At 37.5% G+C, this 19,039-nt stretch overlaps 1 pseudogene; it reads left to right on the top strand.

Annotated features, from left to right (window-relative positions):
* The window catches only part of LOC132376101 (activator of 90 kDa heat shock protein ATPase homolog 2-like), a 28,331-nt pseudogene extending 9,743 nt beyond the window's left edge, over window positions 1-18,588 (top strand).
* Window positions 18,589-19,039: the final 451 nt, after the last annotated feature.

The raw sequence follows: 19,039 nt of genomic DNA, 5'->3' as shown, positions 1-19,039 counted from the left end.
ATGCCCAATCCCTATTTGTGTGTGCGTAGCCCTGTATTTGTATGCAGATGCCTGGGATCTGTTAGTGACCTTCTTCTGACTAACTGTGTGTGAACAAATATATCTTCTTATCTGAACATTTAGAGCAAAGTTTGGTAAATAGTGAAAGACTCAGGAGGGAAGACAAATCAAAACTAAAATCATAATTTCAACGCCTTGAACTCTTGCTATATATTTTGTCATTCTTGGGCCTTACTCAGATGGTTAATGAGACCCAAACTATTTTAAATGCATGTCTCTAAAATCTAAGTGGGATGCAGCCACATTTGAGTAAAGAGCTATTAAAATGATGATATCATTATATTGTATCTAAGGATAAAAGACACTGTAAATATTTAGTCTTTCACGTCACAAACCACTTAAATGGATGAATATAGTCTATTCATTGGTTTATGGTTCTAATAGCCTCCAGGAAATGTCAAATTCACATGTTGTCCCAGAACACAAGATTTAGCTTTTGGATTTTTAACTTAACTAAAAGATGTGTAAAAGCACACAGTGATCTAGCTCCCTATTGGCTCCACATCTGTGTAGGATTATATGCAAACAATATTTGAGCTAGCATTTGTCTCACATCGGTTCATAGGCTCACTAGCTTGAATGTAATTAATTTTTTTTAAGAGACAAAAAAAGTGAAGGAAGACAATTTGGAGAAGCACTGTTTTCAGCAATAATCTTACATAAGAGGTAAGGCTCAAAGTTGGCAAAATGGAATCTGGAAATAGAGATCCATAGCCTTATGTCTAAAATAAATCATAATTGTTCTGAAAGTGATTAATGCTGGGTGACAGCCAATGTTCCTTTGATAAAATAGTGCTGACTCTGATTCTACAATTAAGTAGGCAGGAAATGGCTCACCTTTTGGTAATGAATTAACTCTTTCTTAGAGGGCTATAGTAATTCTAAACTATAAGCCACAAAAATGTCTAGGATGCCAGGAAATTAAACAATGTCCAGGGGTAGCAGACAATTGCTCTTTTTCTATCACTGTCTCATGCTGCTCTTGCTTTTACTCTTTTCTTATCTGCAGATTTTGGTGGACAACGTACCTATTGCTCAAGGAGTTTCTTAAGAATTGACTCTGCTGATTTGGCTGCATCAAAGAGGAAGTTATTAAACAATGGCAGTACTCCTTGGTGGCTTTTCAGCTTGCAAAGGTTGCGCACACACACACACAAAAACACCATATATATATGTCTTATGGAAGGAAACACATTTACTGAGCATCTGTTACATGTCACACACAACCTATGTGTTTGTTTAATCTGATAATAAATAAATGTAAGGCAGATTTTCCCCCAAATTACCCTTTAATATAAGAGTTTTGCCTTACATTCAGGTCTTACAATGTTTCCTGTACTATGGATGTTTTCTCAATTATTAATTTATTAAATTTTAAAATTTTTATTATTTTTTTCTTCTGGTTTTATTGAGATATAATCGACATACAGCACTGTATAAGTTTAAGGTCTACCTCTGTAGACCTTAAATTTAAGGTAGACCTTAAATTTGCACGGGCAGAGCAAATTCCCATTCCCAATACATAGGTCTTAGTAGTATTTTTTTGGATCTGTCTCCTCAGGCAAGGGAAACAAAAGCAAAAATAAACAAATGAAACTACATCAAACTAAAAGGCTTTTTAGTGAAAGAAACAAAACAAAAATTCCACCTACTAAATGGGAGAATATACTTGCAAACAATATATCAGATAAAGGGTTAATATCAAAAATACACCAAATAACTCATATAATTCAACATAAAAAAACAACCTGATTAAAAAATAAGCAGAGAATCTGAATAGACATTTTTCTAAGTTAGACATATTCATGGCCAGCAGGGACACGAAATGATGTTCAACATCACTAATCATCAGAGAAATGCAAATCAAACCACAGTGAGATATCCCCTCACACCTGTCAGAATGGCTATTATTAAAAAGACAACAAACAGCAAGTGCTGGTGAGGATGAGGGTGTGGAGAAAAGGGAACCGTTCTGCACTTTTAGTGGGGATGTAAATTGGTGCAGCCACTATGGAAAACAGTATGGAGATTCCTCCAAAAATTAAAAATAGAACTACCATAAGATCCAGCAATTCCACTCCTGGGTATTTATCCAAAAAAAGGAAAACACTAATTAGAAAAGATATATGTACCCTATGTTCATTGCAGCATTATTTACAACAGCCAAGACATGGAAGCAAGCTAAGGGCCCATCAATCAATGAATGGATAAAGATGTGGTATTATATACAATGGAATATTATTCAGCCATAAAAAAGAATGAAATTTGCCATATGCAAAAACATGGATGAACCTAGAGGGTACTATGCTATGTGAAATAAGTCAGACAGAGAAAGACAAATACTATATGATTTCACTTATATGTGGAATCTAAAAAACAAATGAACAAACATAACAAAACAAAAACAGAATTATAGATACAGAGAACAAACAGGGGGGTGAGAGGGTGAGGGAAATAGGTAAGGGAGATTAAGAGGTACACACTTCCAGTTGCAAAATAAATGAGTCACCAGTATGAAATGTAAGATGTGGGGAATACAGTCAATAATTATGTAATATCTTTGTATGGTGACTGATGGTAACTAGACTTATTGTAATGATTATTTTGAGATGTATGGAAATGTCAAATCACTATGTTGTGTAACAGGAACTAACAGAGTGCTGTACGTCAATTATACTTCAAAAACAACAAACAAACTCATAGAAAAAGAGATCAGATTTGTTACCAGAGGTGGGGGTAAGGGGAAGGGGAATTGGATGAAGGTAGTCAAAAGTTACAGACTTCCCGTTATAAGATAAATAAGTCTTAGGAATGTAACATACAACATGATGAATATAATCAACTGCACTGTATGTTCTATATGAAAGTTGTGAAGAGAGGAAATCCTAAGAGTTCTCATCTCAAGGAAAACAGTTTTTTCTATTTCTTTAATTTTGTATCTATAAGAGATAATGGATGCTCACTAAACAAATTGTGGTCATCATTTCATGATGTATGTAAGTCACATCATTTTGCTGTACACAAAATATTTTTAAATACTATGTAATAAGCTGGGACATGGGCAGAGCAAATTCCCATAATTTGTCAAATGTAGTCATTAAAATTGTAATAAGATCTTGAGAGTTCCTGATTCCTGGAATGCAAAAAAAACTACGAAGTTGGGTCCCTGTCATCATATGGTATATTTAAATGCCCTTTTAGATACACATCTCCCCATTCCACACCACACTCCCTATATGCAACATTGCCAAGCCCAGGCTCTTTCTCCCCATGGGCATAACTTAAGTCCATCTAGAAAATGATTTGATCTGCAGAATGCAGATCATTTTAAACTGGAAAGAAGAATAAAGCCTTGGAGGCAGCACAGAATGTGGTTATAGTAGTCCAAGTTAAAAATGACTAGAGCATCAGCAAGGGATTTCACTGCTAGACTAGTGTGGTTATTAATGGACAAATGCTCTTTCCTCAACTGGGGAACTGCTTCTACTTTTTGTGGTTATGGGAATAGGAAATGGAAGGAGACAACACTTTACTGGCAGACAGTACTGACCCTGCAGAGGCAGCAAGAATAATGAGCAGAGAAGGTTTTAGAGAAGACAGTCCTGCCAAGCAGAATAACTGCTGCAGGAAGTGCAGGATTCCTTGGACATGATGGTGACTGGGTTGGGTCACCCTCAATTAGAGTGGGATGGATCAAGCAAAAGGACTGGTGAATAAAATCATCCTAGAATGTTGAAATCACTAGGTAAAAAGCCAAAACATCCTGATTCCTGTCCATTTGTGAGTCATGGTTATTGGAGAGAACCAACCTTTCACTTCACTTATGACACATCTTGACAATTACTTGCTACTCATATATCTGGTATGGTCCTGAGTTCAGATATTCATTCTGTAATCTGAGTATTCTTGATTTTTTGCTGCAATAAATATGGCTATCAAAATAATATAGAATGCAGATTTTAGACTAGTATAACTCTCCAAAATAATGTTTAAAATAAATAAAATGGTCAGGATTTTTTTTAAATTGCAGATTTTAGGAAATAATTTTGGCTGCAAAGAAACAAGTACTAAATGTATGTTTTTAGATTTGATGTTTTGCTTGTTTCACATCCCAAAACTGTTTACTTAGAATCAAATTCTTATGAAAAACATATCTGGAACTAGGGTCAATAAATATAATGCATGAAACAGATAAAGGAGGAATAAATAATGGAAGAACATAAATAAATAAAATTAAATGAGAAAGCAAGTCATGTTACTGTAGGCTAAATAATATCTAGGAGTGGCCCCTCCTTGGGAGACGATAACTCTGTTTAGTGTTTTTCCTCCTCTCTCTTTCACTTTGACTTTGGGAGCCCAGAAAATAGCTTTGCCTGGGAACAAAAATACAATTAAAGGAGTCAGGCAGAGGGACAAACCAGCCCTCACCTCTGCCACTAAGAACTTGAGGCATAAGTGGATAATTTCTGAAGCAAGATGGCTTTTGCAGAACTATGTTTTTGAGATGCTTAAAATTCTTCCACGAACAATATATTCTTCCACTTTTGATGTATTATTAAATTTTAGAGCAGAAATTTATCAAGGGTTTTGGGGCCTCCACAAAACAATTTGTTTAAATGAAACTGCCCCTGGAAAGGGTCATAACATTATCTGCAGACTCTTGGGCAGTTTTCTTTGTAATCGTGTTAGAAAACCTGGCTTTCTGGAAAGGAAAAATAAGATGATCCTCTAAGGAGCTACGGGAAAAGAAAAATAGGTACCTCAACTGGGAAGAAATGGACGTAGAAAGGAATCAGAGATGGCCTTTCCCTGGATCTCTGCCTTCTCTGCCATTTGCCCCACTCTGCCTACAAAGGGGTCCAGCTCTGGCTGCTCCTCCTCATGATATTATTGGCAGTCAGCTGAATGTCTGCACAGAGAATGCCACAGTCACGGCAAGATTGTTTCTGTATTGAAAAAGCAGAAACCAGCTTCTTGGCACTCCTTCAGAAGAGATGTGATTTCCTAACAAAACAGGAATGCTCGATCAGAAGAGTTTTTGGAACTTTTCCATCTGCCATGAAACCTGGTGAATTGTCTGAGTTTTTCCAAAATTACTTGAAATTTAGCTGCTGGGAGGCTGTGCCGATTGTTCCAATTTTCCTTTCAATTTTGCATTTTGTTGGATGCTTCCCTCAAGTCTTCGGTGTAGTTCTATCATTAGTCAGAGCTGGAAGGTTTATTATTTATTTTGACAGTCACCAGCCTATTTTGTCAAGCAGTACACATTACTGCTCCATTTGACAGGTGTTACTCTTAAAATCCTTCAGTTTCTTTTTTCCCCCTTTGAGTGAGGCTTCTATATCTGCTGTCTTGTTTACCTTCCCAAAGGAAGCACAGTACATTTTCTGGTTGATAAAAGCTTTGTTTTGTTGCTACTTTTCAGTGACAGATTAAGCAGCCATTGGCCAAAGGAAAAAAAAATCTTTTTTTGATTTAATCTAAATTTTGGTGATGTGCTTAATCTGGGATCCAACAGACGATTAAAAAAAAAAAAAAAGAATAAAAGAAAGGATAGTGAATGTAATGTAAATAGAGGCAAGAAAGTACTGCCGTTTCACCTACAATATATATATTGTGAGATTAGAAAGGTCAAAACGAGCTTTAAGTTTGGGGTAAAAAGAAATAAGCTGTATAAAATGTTCCAACTCTCCCAGAAGAAAATGTGGGTGGCAATGATGATGTAGAAGAGGATACTGGCTCAGGTTAGAGAACTCAGGCCTTTCTGAGGAACATGGTGTATGAACTCATTTTAAAACACAAATAGTAATACAGACAAAAGAAAAGATGGTGAAGAGCCTTCTATACTGATGCCAATATAGAGATGGGAATTTGATTTTGGACATGCCGATTATAACCTATTATGAAACACTGGGGAATTATTTTTTTCCTGATGTTCATGGTTCATCACTGTGACCTATTCAGTGCTCTAACTGCCTTTTCTGTTCAGATGTCACCTCCTCAGGAAGCCTTCTCTGACCACCCAACGCAAACACTTCTCTACCACCTCCTTGGCAGCTCGCTATCAATCCTGTTTTATGTTTCTTAATAGAATGCTTCATGTCCTGTCAGGAAGAAAAAGCAAGTATTTGTTTAATTACTTATTGTCAGTCTCTTCTATCTTTTAGCAGTACTGGGTAACACTGTACCCTACACGTAGTGGACTAAAATGAAACACATTTATTAATCATGACTCTGTGATTCACAAATTTGAGCAGGGCTCCTCAGAGGTGACTCCTCTGTGCTCTGTTGTGTCGGTGGCACTCACCCATTCAGATGGTAGCCGGGCTGGAGGATCAGGATGGCCTTACTCCCACGCTGGGGGCCTTAGTGCTGGGTTGTTGGCTGGGGCCTCTCTCTCCACGTGGCCTCTTTCTCCAGATGGACAGCCTAGACTTCTTTACCAGGTGGCTCAGGATAGCAAAAGAATAAAAGCAGCAGCTGCCATGTCCCATAAAGCCTAGGACCTGAACTAGTACAGCATCACTTTTCCCACATTCTATTGATCAAGTAAGTCTAACCCGTATTCCAAGGGAGAAAAAATAGGTTCCAATTTTTAATGTGAGGTGTTGCATGCACACACAGGCACAGAAGGAACTGTTACAGCCCCCACTGCCGACTATTCATCACACCTCCTAGAATTTGAATTTCCAGATGGCATCACTTAGTTGTGTGGAATCAAGAATACAGTTGCTCATTTATTATTATTTTTCATTATGTCTACAGTGAGACAATGTTGAATACCATACCCACATCTCCAAGACTGATTTCTTTTTTTAACTAGGATTTTTAATCTCTATGTGATAATGGAATATTTCTTCTTATATGTCCTAGTATTGCTTCAGAAACAATATACACAAGTAAAGCCATCTCTCCTCCCATGCCAGCTTTTTCTCATAATTCTATTCTATAAATGCTATTATCGCAGACTTTTATTATCTCCAAGGATATAAAATGTGGAGTTACCTTTCTCTCCTCCTTTTGCAATCAGATGGAAAGAGAACCACATTTGAAACTGGCTCTACCTTTTACTGGCAGTGTGAAAGTGAGTAAATCACTTAGCTTTTCTGATCCTATTTATTCATCACTTAAAACTGATATGATACTTGCATCTCAGGGTCATTGTGGAGATTAGTTTTGAAAAAACTTTGAAAAGGCCGGAACACATTAAGCACACACCAAATGCGAATGTCCAACTTCATGATGTCTTTCTCTAGTGCTCACGTGTCCCATACTTATTGCTAACATTTTCTGTATGCACTACACCTCCACAATTAGAGACAGTAAACTCCCTGAAGGCAGTGACTCCCCAGATTCTTGACATACGACCACACACATCCAGAACTCGGAACATGATAAAGTCTGTCCATTGACTCACATTAATTAAAAAGTTTAAACACCATTTTGGGGGCAGTAAATGTGAATTCACTGGCTTTTTGGAAAAAGAGGCGATATATATTAAACAGTTTTTCATTGTTTTGTGTTCTACATTATGCTGTGTTCTCTATACAGCAAACTCTACTGAAAAGAAAACTATACAGGAAAATAAGAGGGCTGGTTATTGTAAAGGGGACAACTGATTTTGACGGCCAGAGGAAGGTTTTTCAAAACCTGATGCCAGATGTTGGGTCAATCTTGGGAGTTATATTCCTTTTAGCTTTACATTAAGACCTTTATATCTCCTTTTTAAAAGTCCTTAATATGTCAGCAATGATAGTTTTAGGAGAAAACATTTTAGAGACCAAATACTTTTTTTTCCTTCTCTGAAATATGATTATTTCAATTACTAGTAGCAACAATTAATCACTAAGTGATTCATCAGCCTGCAGCTGGGATTGGAGAGATGGCTTCCTTTCTTTATTCCTATTTTATGTTCTGTGCTCAGCAAGGATTGAGTAATAGCAAACTAATAACTTTTCCCTACCCTCAGCACCTTTTTCTCATACCAGCAAAGAAGAAAATTTTGAGTATTTTTTCCCAAGTACATTTTCCCTCACACATTTCTGAATGGAATTGTAGAATTACAAGTGTTAGTCCATTTTGCTATAAGAATAAGGCATTATAGAAAGATGGTTCCTTAAGATTTGACCTACCATTCTTTGCTATTTTTCACTAAACAACTCATGCTTGAGGCATGGCTAAATAACTGACTCCAAATGGATATGGTTTTCTATTTCTTGGCTACCTGGCATTTTGAACTTCATGTGAATGACATGTAAAACTCTAGATTCATGTCCATGGTCAGAGAACAACTATTAGCAAACCCATTAGTTAGATATTGTATACATTTTTAAACTTTTCAGTAAGTTTCCTCCCACTACTTCTAATGTATGAAGTCAAAATTAATTTAGAAATGTACCTGATTCATATGACTCCGGATTTACACTATATTAACATATACCCATCTACTCAGTAATGGATCATCTTCAGATGTTCTAGTGTTCTGATTATCAGTATGTTTCATTGCCTAGAATTCAGTTAGAGGGTATTGTAACCTGTTATGTCATTCCTAGGAGGTGCCAGCAGGTTGGCCTGGGAGCAGCGTACTCACCCTGTACCCCAGAAAAGGAGTAAATTCATTTAGAGCAAGGTTCTCATGTAAACAATCCACAGCCTTAGAACCATCTACAAATGTCAAAGCACAATTTGTGTCACAGGGCGTTTTCTATACCCTTCATCGATTTCTCCAACATATTAAAATAAATCCTCTTAGTGGAAATCAGAAGTTCTCTTCAGGACTGTGCTGAATTGCCTTCTATTTAATCACATTCATTTAGTCACTTAATTAAAGCCCAGTATGCCATGAAAATGTTAGCTACAAGATCTGTAGACTAGCGATTTTTTTTTCTCCTACTCTCCTTAATGTAACTGAAATTATTATTAGTATACATTAACAATATTATACACGTCAAAAACTTAGAAGGGTCTGAGACGTTACTCCACCTGTGTTCCAAGTTAGCTTGCTGCAGTTTCGTGGGTGCTGGCAGAAGACAGGAGACTGCAGAAATAAAGGACTTTATTACTCACAGCAATAGCAGTTGTCAGCATTTATGCTGGTGCCCCATAGGACAATGTGAAATGAGCCAAGTGCCTGCACACACACAGTGGTTTGTATTCCAGGAGTGGGATTCCAACCTTAGGGAAACTGAATCTTTTATAATGGGCAGTAAACCTGCCTGATCTTTGCCTCCAAGGGAAACACTATCTTTGTCATACTGAGCAATAAACAGGCAAGACCTATGGAGACATGTCTTCTAATGATATCCACCTCTCCATCCAACACTGTCTTGACATCTGGAAAATGTTTCCTCTGAGCATAGCCCTCTGTCAGCCATGTTGATTAATCTGGCTGATAGAGATTAGGACTAAATATGTTCCATTTGGCTCATACTACATTTCATTAAGGCTGATATCTATAGGACTCTGAGCAGCAGTATGAGGAAATTTGCAGTATTAACACCAACTGTCCCAGACCCAACCAGCTGAGAAAACCTCATAAACCATCTGGATCTACCTCAGAAATCTAGGTGTTTTTCTCCTTAAATTTCCACATTGACTTTTCAACTTGGTCTATGTCCCTAGTCTGGTACAGCAGGAGTTTTAGAGATTACACAGACTCTACCTTGGCACTCAAGGAGAAAACTTAGGGGCAATATCATCTATCACAAGCCTGATCACTGAGTTACTACTAACCTGAATACATTCCAGGACTGAGGCAGTGTCTTTGATCACCTCAACTAACATCAAAGACAAATTTTGTATCACCTTTTCTAATTGGACAACTCACATTGTAGGGAAAACTGACTGCAAGGTGGGTGCAAGTACAAATCAGTTTCCTTTCTGGAAAGCTTCCCCAAGTAATCATTTTGGGAAGATGGCGCAGTCATCTAAGGGCTATGTTATCCTCTAGGGGTATTTCCTTAAAAACTTGGAGGTCTCTTGTGACCACTCCTAAGGTTATAATTACCATTTGGGGGAGAAAAATAAGCTAATGCTTGGTTTCCACACAAGACATATAGTCCTAAGGGTACACGTGGTATCCCTAAAAAGAAAGTGCTATTGGGGCCACAGAAGCGGGGGGTCTACATGATCCAGTAGCACACGTTGACTCCGCTCCAGTGTGGCCTCATAACCAGCTAGTAGATCTTATGTTTCTCAGTTTAGTTTGAACAATTGAATCTAGTTATTGTTTTTGAAGGTAATGTCTGAGGACAGTCAGTGTGCTCTGTCCTACTTTTCTGCATCATCAGCTGGGTGGCTTTTATCCACTCTGTAGCATCACTGAACTACAGTACTCGGCATAGGGGTGAAGCAGATACTAAAGGTGTTGACAGCAATTGTACTGTGAAGTGTAGAGACCAGGGCCACCATCTGCCCCTTTGATAGGCTTCTGGTAATTTTAAGAGGAATGGCAATCCAATGGTGACCAGAGCTGCCTGGTGGGGGAGAACAGATCCTGAAATCAGTTAAATTTAAGTGCTCATTAGTTTGAGAAACATACATGAGGGCCTTTATCTTGAGGAAGACTCCAGGGATGGTCTGAAAGAAAAAAAAAATATTAATGTTCCTTTCTCATCCATGTCTCCCCAGAGTGTAAGATGTTCCCTCTCCAGGTTCCAGGGCGATGCTCTTCCTCCACTGCCATAAAATATCTGTGTCCCATTACAGTAGCTATAACTTCACCTTTTTCAATTATCTGCTGCTCACACTCAGAAGGGATAGATGCAAAAGTGACAAAGGCAATTTACTAGAACTTACAGAGCTCCCTTATTTCCCTCACTTTGGCCAGTGTGGGCTACTGTAGGGGATCTTGGCAAGCAATGTTCTCAACCAAGTTGTCATTATCTTTATGACTTAACTATGTCACTGTTGCAAGAGGCATCTCTGGATGTAGGGTGCTTCCCTTTGCCAGAGATTCCAATCAGCAATATCATCAGTCACGGAGCTCATTTGTGTAGAGATCATGCAAAGCTCACTTGATAGCTTCCAACCCACAGTTCTGGTCTGGGTCCCATTCAAAGGATGCATATTTGTGAACTAGCCAATATAATGTTCCAAGTAGAATGCCCACTCAAGACATGTACAGTCTTCAATACTCAAAGAGTTCTATAAATTGTTGGATCTCTCTTTGAGGAGGGGCCAAGAGACAGTTCTTCCTTGATTGCCAGAGGGGTTGAGAGCTTTGATATACACTCACATAGTCTCAAGATACTCCTTGGCTAGCAAGTCTCTAGATTTTGTTGGGGTTTATCAGCCACTCCTGCTGGGAGAAATGTAATAACACTGAAGTCAAGACCATTCACACTGAGGCTTCAAAGTTGCGAACCTGCAGGTTGTCATCTATTTAGTGAAGACTTCAGACTTCATAAAGTAGAGACATTAATGTTACCTAGGCCACCCCCCTGAAAGCAAATGGCAGGGGAGCTTAGGTACCCCCAGGGGAGTACTGCAAATGTATACTGGAGGCCTTGCTGCATGAAGGTACACTGGTCTTGATCCTTAGGTGCCAGTGGGATAGAAAATAAGGTGTTGCCAATGTTTAACACAGCATACCAAGTGACATCAGTATGTGTAATGGAAATCATTTGTGGGGCTAGAGTAGCAACAACAAGACTCAGTTGCCAATAATCCACTATAAGCCTCCATCTCCCATTATTATTTTTCACTGGACACACAGGGCTGTTGTGTTGGTATTGCAACCTATCCTTGTTATCTTTAAGACCTTGAGACTATGATTTCCACTTGTCGTCCTTGGATTATATATCACTTCTGATGGACCACCTTGGAGGAGACAGGCAGAGGATCTGGTTTACATGTCCCACGAGCAATTTTCTATATGTGACACTTCCTAATTGGGAGAATCCACTCTGGATTCAGTAAACACATATAAATTAATAAAATTTTACATTCAGGAGCAGAAATCACAACAGTACATTGAACTGACCCAAAGGGCCCCATCCACAAGACATATTAGCTCCCCTTCCCTAATGTGCACCCAGCCCAAATCTCATTACCAAATCTGCGTATCCCTTGAACTACAGAATCAGGAGGGATTGTGAGTTGGGACCTTTCTCCAACAGAATTATACACATTTGAATTTTTTCCTTCCTCCAAATTCCCTTGCAAATCTAGATGGATGGATATGGGCTTTGGTTTTTCATGGAGTCAAGGGACACCTAGAACTCATCCAAAATCATCTTTCTCTTTAAAGTGGCTGAAGACAGGTTAATGAAGAGGGAGGAATCAGACAGCCTGGGGGAATCAGAAGGCACGTTATGTTTACTTTCCATTGTGAGCAGAGTAGTGTCTACATACAGCTCAATCAAATGAACCTCCAATGTTTTCAGTCCACCCAAAGCCATATATGAGCACCAAGATTATACATACTGACACCAGCTATTTTAGCTTTGGGGAACCTTTGATCCAACTGCCATAGTCACATTGCTTTCTGGTCGAGGCTGTGGATTTATTCCCCTTGGATAGTTTGGATGTGATATATGCAGTGGAGACTTTTTTTATTCCACCTTAATCTAGGACATCTGAAGTTCCATTATCAAAATAACAACTTAAGTTCTTTCCCAGTTTCAATGTAAGGCCTAGGGGAGTTTTCCAAGGTGACATTGCTTACTGAACAAATTTACTAGGCTTCTTTGGGTCCATTTCTTACTCATTAGTGGGTCACTTTCATCAGCATTGTAAAGCTCACCCAGGGAAGTAAGAGCACAAATCCTTATCAGTGTTGCATCTGTGGTTTTCCAAAGGAGTTTGGTGGTAGAACTTTCTGCCACCGAACTCCAGGACAAGTCCTAGTACCAGTTAATGCAAAGAAATAGGCCTGAGGATGATCAGTGGATGAGAGCCTTCAGTTTCCCCTCTTACAAAAGAATTAGCAATACCTAGGGCATCATTTGAAATTGTCTTTACATCTACTTCCTAGTGCTTGGCCTGAAACCATCTCCACAATTCCTCTTAATTAAAAGGAAATAAAATGGAGGACTTTTTATACCCACTTGATCTTCTTACATAAACCTCCCTCTTCTAACTTCCCTCTTCTCCTGTTAATCAGCCATGAGACCCTTATCTTTATTCTTGCAGAAAGCCATGTCTCCACCAGCATCCCATCTCTCAGGACAATGGAGGGGTTTGAGATTTTACCTGACTAGCAAGTTATTCTGCCTCTCTTTCATAGATACTCAGAGAAGACAAAAAATAAATAAATAAAAAATAAACCCCTGGGATAGGAGACAAAGGACTTTATTATTTCCAATGACAGTAATAGCCAGAGTGTCAGTGTTTACACTGCTTCCCCAAGCTCCAATTCCCATAGGGTGGCATGAAGAGGTTCAGCTGACATCTGAACATGTAGTGGGTTACAGTACGAGACACAAAACATGAGTTAGAGAAACCAAATCTTCTGTAATAGGTAGAAAACATGCTTACTTTTTAACCAAAGATAAACATGTTTTCATTATACTGGACAGTGACATAAACAAACAAGAACAACAAAAACAAAGAAACAAAACAAAAAATAAAACTGCCTTTTGCTCCAGAGGGAGAAACTACCTCTATCTCCTGAGGCTGTTTGCTGTACTAACATCCTTGAAATAATAGTCCAGAACAAAGGCCTGTGCCTCTGCTCATAAGACATGCAGAAATGTGAGAAACTCGTGGATAACTGTCTCCCAAAAACGTTCCCCTGTAAAAATGTATTAAAGTGCATTTTCTGTCTGTGTTTTTGTTTCTGTCTCTTTCTCTTACACAAACACACACACACACACACACACACACACACACACACACACACACACATTCCCCCCCCAAACGTTGAAGAAGTGTTTTTGAGGTATCTTATAGCTTTAAAATAATTCCAAGAAGTTTTACAATAAAAATATCAGGATATTCATATAATATGAACGTCATAATTTCTTTAGTAGTTGATAAAATAAAAAAACCCTGTTTTTCCAGTAATTATTAATGGGATATGGAATGAATTCTAACTATATTAATAACATAGATAAGAAGAATGACTGCAGAGACTGACATGGGGAAATATCCAAAGTCACAGATTAGGAGCATTATGTGTAGCTAAGCAGATATCAAGCTGGGAAAATTGGCTGGAATGAGAAAGTTAGGCAAATATTTGAAAAAAGAAAACAATTTGAGTTAAATTTATAAACGAAAAGAAATCCAGTCAGTTAAGGTGATGGAGGATGAGTGAGGATGAAGCAGTACCGCTTCACTGAGCAAGATAATAGTCTGCTCAGAGTATTCTGGACCCTGGAATTTTAGAGACTAAAGATTTAAGGTGGCTATAAAAGAATGAATTGTAGTGGTTGACATAGGAAGGATGAATAAGGATATCAATTGATGCCTACTCAATGTAAGGAAAATCTGGCAATATTTCAGAGATGATGAGAGTCCAAACTATATATGGAAGAAGAAAAAATTCTTCTCGGAATGTTTCAGTACAGAAGCCATTTAACTCACGTGGAAGTGAAGGTCTTTGGGACAGCCATCTATTTCACAGGACATAAAGATCTTCTCTAGTGGGAGTTAACAGATATAGCCCTCCCAGCTCCTGTCGGAAGATATATGCAGCACAAGATTAGGAAATGCCTATTATTATATTGTTTTTATTGTATCATAAATATTCATAGCATCATACCACAGAGGAAAATTGTGCCAAAGGAGAGATAGAATTCCAGCATCAATGAGCTTATGGAGCAATGTAATATGCAGAAAGAACAGAAGGAGAAATGTAATATACTGACTTTTAATTTTTATTTGAGACTGATGCTCATGGCTATCTAAAGCTAGCCTCATTAGCAGAGGAGCAAAATAAATATACCAGTACAGGAGGGAAGCACACTACAAATTCCAAATTCTAGATTTGACAGACTTATTTATTGCATACATATGATGAAAATGTAACTATTACCATTTATAATTATGCTTTGCAGTCAGGTTTTGTTTTCCCTTTGTAAAAATGCACACACATAATGTGCAAGAGACATTGGATAAGGACAGTTTAATTATCCTCTCAAGAACAAATATCGTTGTATGGCCAAAGGTACCACACAGGGTGTTCACATAAGATGGGCATTTCCTTTTTGATATTCCCATCTGGGCCTGCCTTGAAACTGAAAACTAAAAGGGGCAAATGCAGAAGTTAATACATCAAGACTTAGTCTTCCTAAAATATTTTGCATCTCAAGAATAAACCCATAATGAAATACATTTCATTTCGGCTTAGCTTTCTCAAAAGCCACCTACTGCAATTGCTTCAAATCATGCTGCCTATGCAATCTATCTTGCAACAAAGTCTAAATTAGTTTGTATCTGTATTACAGAAGCTAAACACAGCTGAAAGGTAGGCCTGTGAAAAGACATTTGTGTACATTGTCATATACACAACAAAGCAGATCTTCTGGTCTGAATTCCAACTTTGGGATCCAGTTCTATCAGTAGCTTTGTGTAGACATGAGCATACGGTGGAACTGACTTCAAATTCTAAGAATGTGGGTCCAGTTTGATTATATTTGCAACGTCTCTATGCAAACCACTAGAGGAAGGGGCATTGTCAAATAAATAATAATAATATAATAGCTAACATTTATTCATTTTTTTCTACTTATCAGGCATGAGATAAACATTTATATGCAATTTCTTATTTAATTCTCACCCCAGTCCTATGAGGCAGGTACTATTATCTATTATCTCTATTATGTACATGAGGGAAAGCAGGCTTAGAAGGTTATGCAACTTTCCCGAACTCATAAACCTGTTACAAGATAGTATCAGGACTTAGGCCAAGGTCTCTATGACCTTGGAATCCAAGATCTATGAATGACCTTGAGAAACACTTAAGTACAATCTAGGATTCTGCAAAGAAATGAATCTAAAATTGACCAGAGAAAGAAAGATGAGGCATGCAATTCAAACTCAATTTGTTAGAACATATTATTAAAAATGTTTTGTTATACTCTCCCACACTGGGAAGTTATCTTTATCAAGAATCCTGAGTCACAGAGTGCAAATCCAACCTGGCAAAGTGCCCTGCAAATACAAGCTGCTGTAGGTGATTCAGCATGAAACATCATCTTTTTCAGAGTCTCACACTCAGTCCATTATTATAATTCCAATGGTAATGTCAATATCTCAATTTTATAGCTGAGTGTCTCAACAATACCTTGTTATATAAAATTTTCTTAATTTAAAGAAATACCTTATAAAGGTTTTAAGTTAAATATAGAGTCTATGTTTAGGGCAAATCATTGAGTATAGAGCAGTCTTACTTAGGAATTCAATACATATTGATCAGAAATAATAGTTCTTTAATCTTGCAAAATGACTTACCCAATAAAATGTTTAAATGACCTTTATAATAAATACAGATAGAAGCTGGACAATTACATGATTTAATTGTGCTCTAATATCTGAATTATTTTCCTTTGAAAGTAAAATGAACTCTGATTAAAATTTTAATGGAGTAAATTAATCACCACTTCATATGAAAGTTATAAAAAAGTATTAAAAACAACTGTAACTACAATAATTTGTTAATGGATACATAAGATAAAAGATGTAAATTTTAACATCAAAATTATAAAATGTGTGTGTGCATGGGTGGGATAGTAAAAATGTAAAGCTTTATTATGCATTCAAAGTTGTTATTATCAAGCTTAAAATAAAATGTTATAAATATGAGATGTTTTATGTAAGCCTCATGGTAATCACAAAGCAAAAACCTATCTAAATACACAAAAGATAAAGAGAAGGGAATCTAAGCATACCACTACAGAAAATCATCATATCAAAAGAAGAGAGCAAGGGAAGAAGAAAGAAACAAAGGAATTATAAAACAGTCACAGAACAACAAATAAAATGGAAAAGTAAGTCTTTACCTTTCAACAATTACTCTAAACGTAAGTGGACTAAATTCTCCAATCAAAAGGCATAGAATGGCTGAATGGGTTAAAAAACACAACATTCAAATATATGCTAACTACAAGAGACCTCAGCTTTAAGGACACACACAGACTGAAACTGAAGGGATGGAAGAAGATATTCCATGAAATGAAGCCCCAAAGAGGGTAGGGGTAGCTATACTTATACCAGATAAAATAGTCTGCAATAAGAGACAAAGGAGGTTATTATATAATATTAAAGGAGGCAATCCAACAAAAGGATATAACATTTGTAAGTATTTATGTACCCATATTGGATCCCCTAAATATATAAGGCAAATATTAACAGATCTGAAGAGAGAAATAGACAGCAGTACAGTAATAGTAGAGGACTTTGATACCCTACTTTCAACAATTGATAGATCATCCAGACAAAAAAATCAATAAGGAAACATTGGACTTAAACTACACACTAGACCAGATGGACCTAACAGACATATACAAAACATTCCATCCAAAAACAACAGAATAGGCATTCTTCTCAATTGCACATAGAACATTCCTCAGGATATATCATGTGTTGAATCTGAACGAGGCTGCAGCACCTGTGCAGACATGGCCAAGTGGGGCTGGGGACCTGCCCTGGATCATGGAGGAGTGGGAGGACAGACCAACATGAACAACTGGCAATGGACAGAGCAGGATGTCACCAGCTGGTCCAAGGGGAAGTTCGATGAGCTACTGGTGGTCACTGTTGTAGAGAATAGGCTGGCTGCTGCAAGATCAGTAAGCTGAAGCAAGTGCAAGATGAGGTTTTCTGCAGCAGCTGGAAAGGAAAGTGTATTTCATTTTATGATTGGAACATCAAACTGGGTTAGAAAGGTATTATTAAAGAATCTAGAGCAAAGCACAAGGGATTGATAGAAATATTCAACCTTGCTGAAGAAAATGAAGTAGATGACATTGAGGCAAATGTGAGTAAAAATAAAGATGGGGACATTATGGAAACTGAAGGCACTGCCAAGAGCAGGGAGGCTTTTTGAGATTGCCTGAAGGCACGTAGGAAGGAATTTAAGATGGGAATGATTTACCAAAAAAGCTATGACAACTCAGGAATTGCCTCTTGTTAAAAGGAGACTGAGTGAGAATACCTTGCAGGCCCCATCTCCCATGGCATTGGGGATCAGGATTCCCAATGTGGTGGCACTGCACATGATGGAACTATTTGACACATTTGTAGAGAAGCTGTATAGTGTCTTCAATGTGAAAGTTTGGTGCACAAATTTTATAAGTTTCCTGCTGTATTAGAAGATGAAAAGGGAAGGAAATCACAAATGTTTGATGGGAAAATCACTGTAAATGTATGGAATTGTTAACAAATGAAAATATAATCATTAAGTGGAGATGTAGGAACTGGCCAGAAGTTGAACTGAATTTTGTGCCCCATCCAAGGTAAGTGGAATTACAATTGAAATGTAAAGGACTTCCTGTTTGTAAAGAAGAAAACATGAGATTCTGTTGGTAGAAGCAGCATTTTGAAGAAATGAAAGGTTTACTGCAGCTGACCACCCTAGATGGTTGAATTAGTTAGAAGATTTTATAAGGGCATTACTTTTTGTAATCAGAAAGTATCAAGTTAACATTTTCCCTATTATTACTTTAAAAAATGAGGACAAAAACTCTTAATTCATATTGGATGAAATCCATGAACTTATACAGAATTTAAAGCATTGTTTGTATCTTTACTACGACTAGACTCTGCATTGAGTTAAAAGCAGCAAGTAACCTGAAATTAGGTATTAACATTACCTCCCATAGATGATCCTCTGGGGATAGATTGAGTCCCTGAGTACAGATAGTTGAAGTTTCCCAAGCTAAATGTTGTCCTAGAAAACTTACTTTCAGCTGTGGTTTTAGCTCAGGAAGACAAAAATAAATAAATAAATAAATGGCATGTTGATACCATTCCCTTAAAAAACAAACAAAAAATTCTCTTTCTTTTTCCTCTAAAACATATTTGCTTTTTTTCTTTG

Source organism: Balaenoptera ricei, chromosome 12 (assembly GCF_028023285.1).
Source record: "Balaenoptera ricei isolate mBalRic1 chromosome 12, mBalRic1.hap2, whole genome shotgun sequence".
Classification (NCBI taxonomy): Eukaryota; Metazoa; Chordata; class Mammalia; order Artiodactyla; family Balaenopteridae; genus Balaenoptera; species Balaenoptera ricei.
Note: the sequence above shows the minus strand (reverse complement) of the source record. Positions and strands in the feature narration are given on the sequence as shown.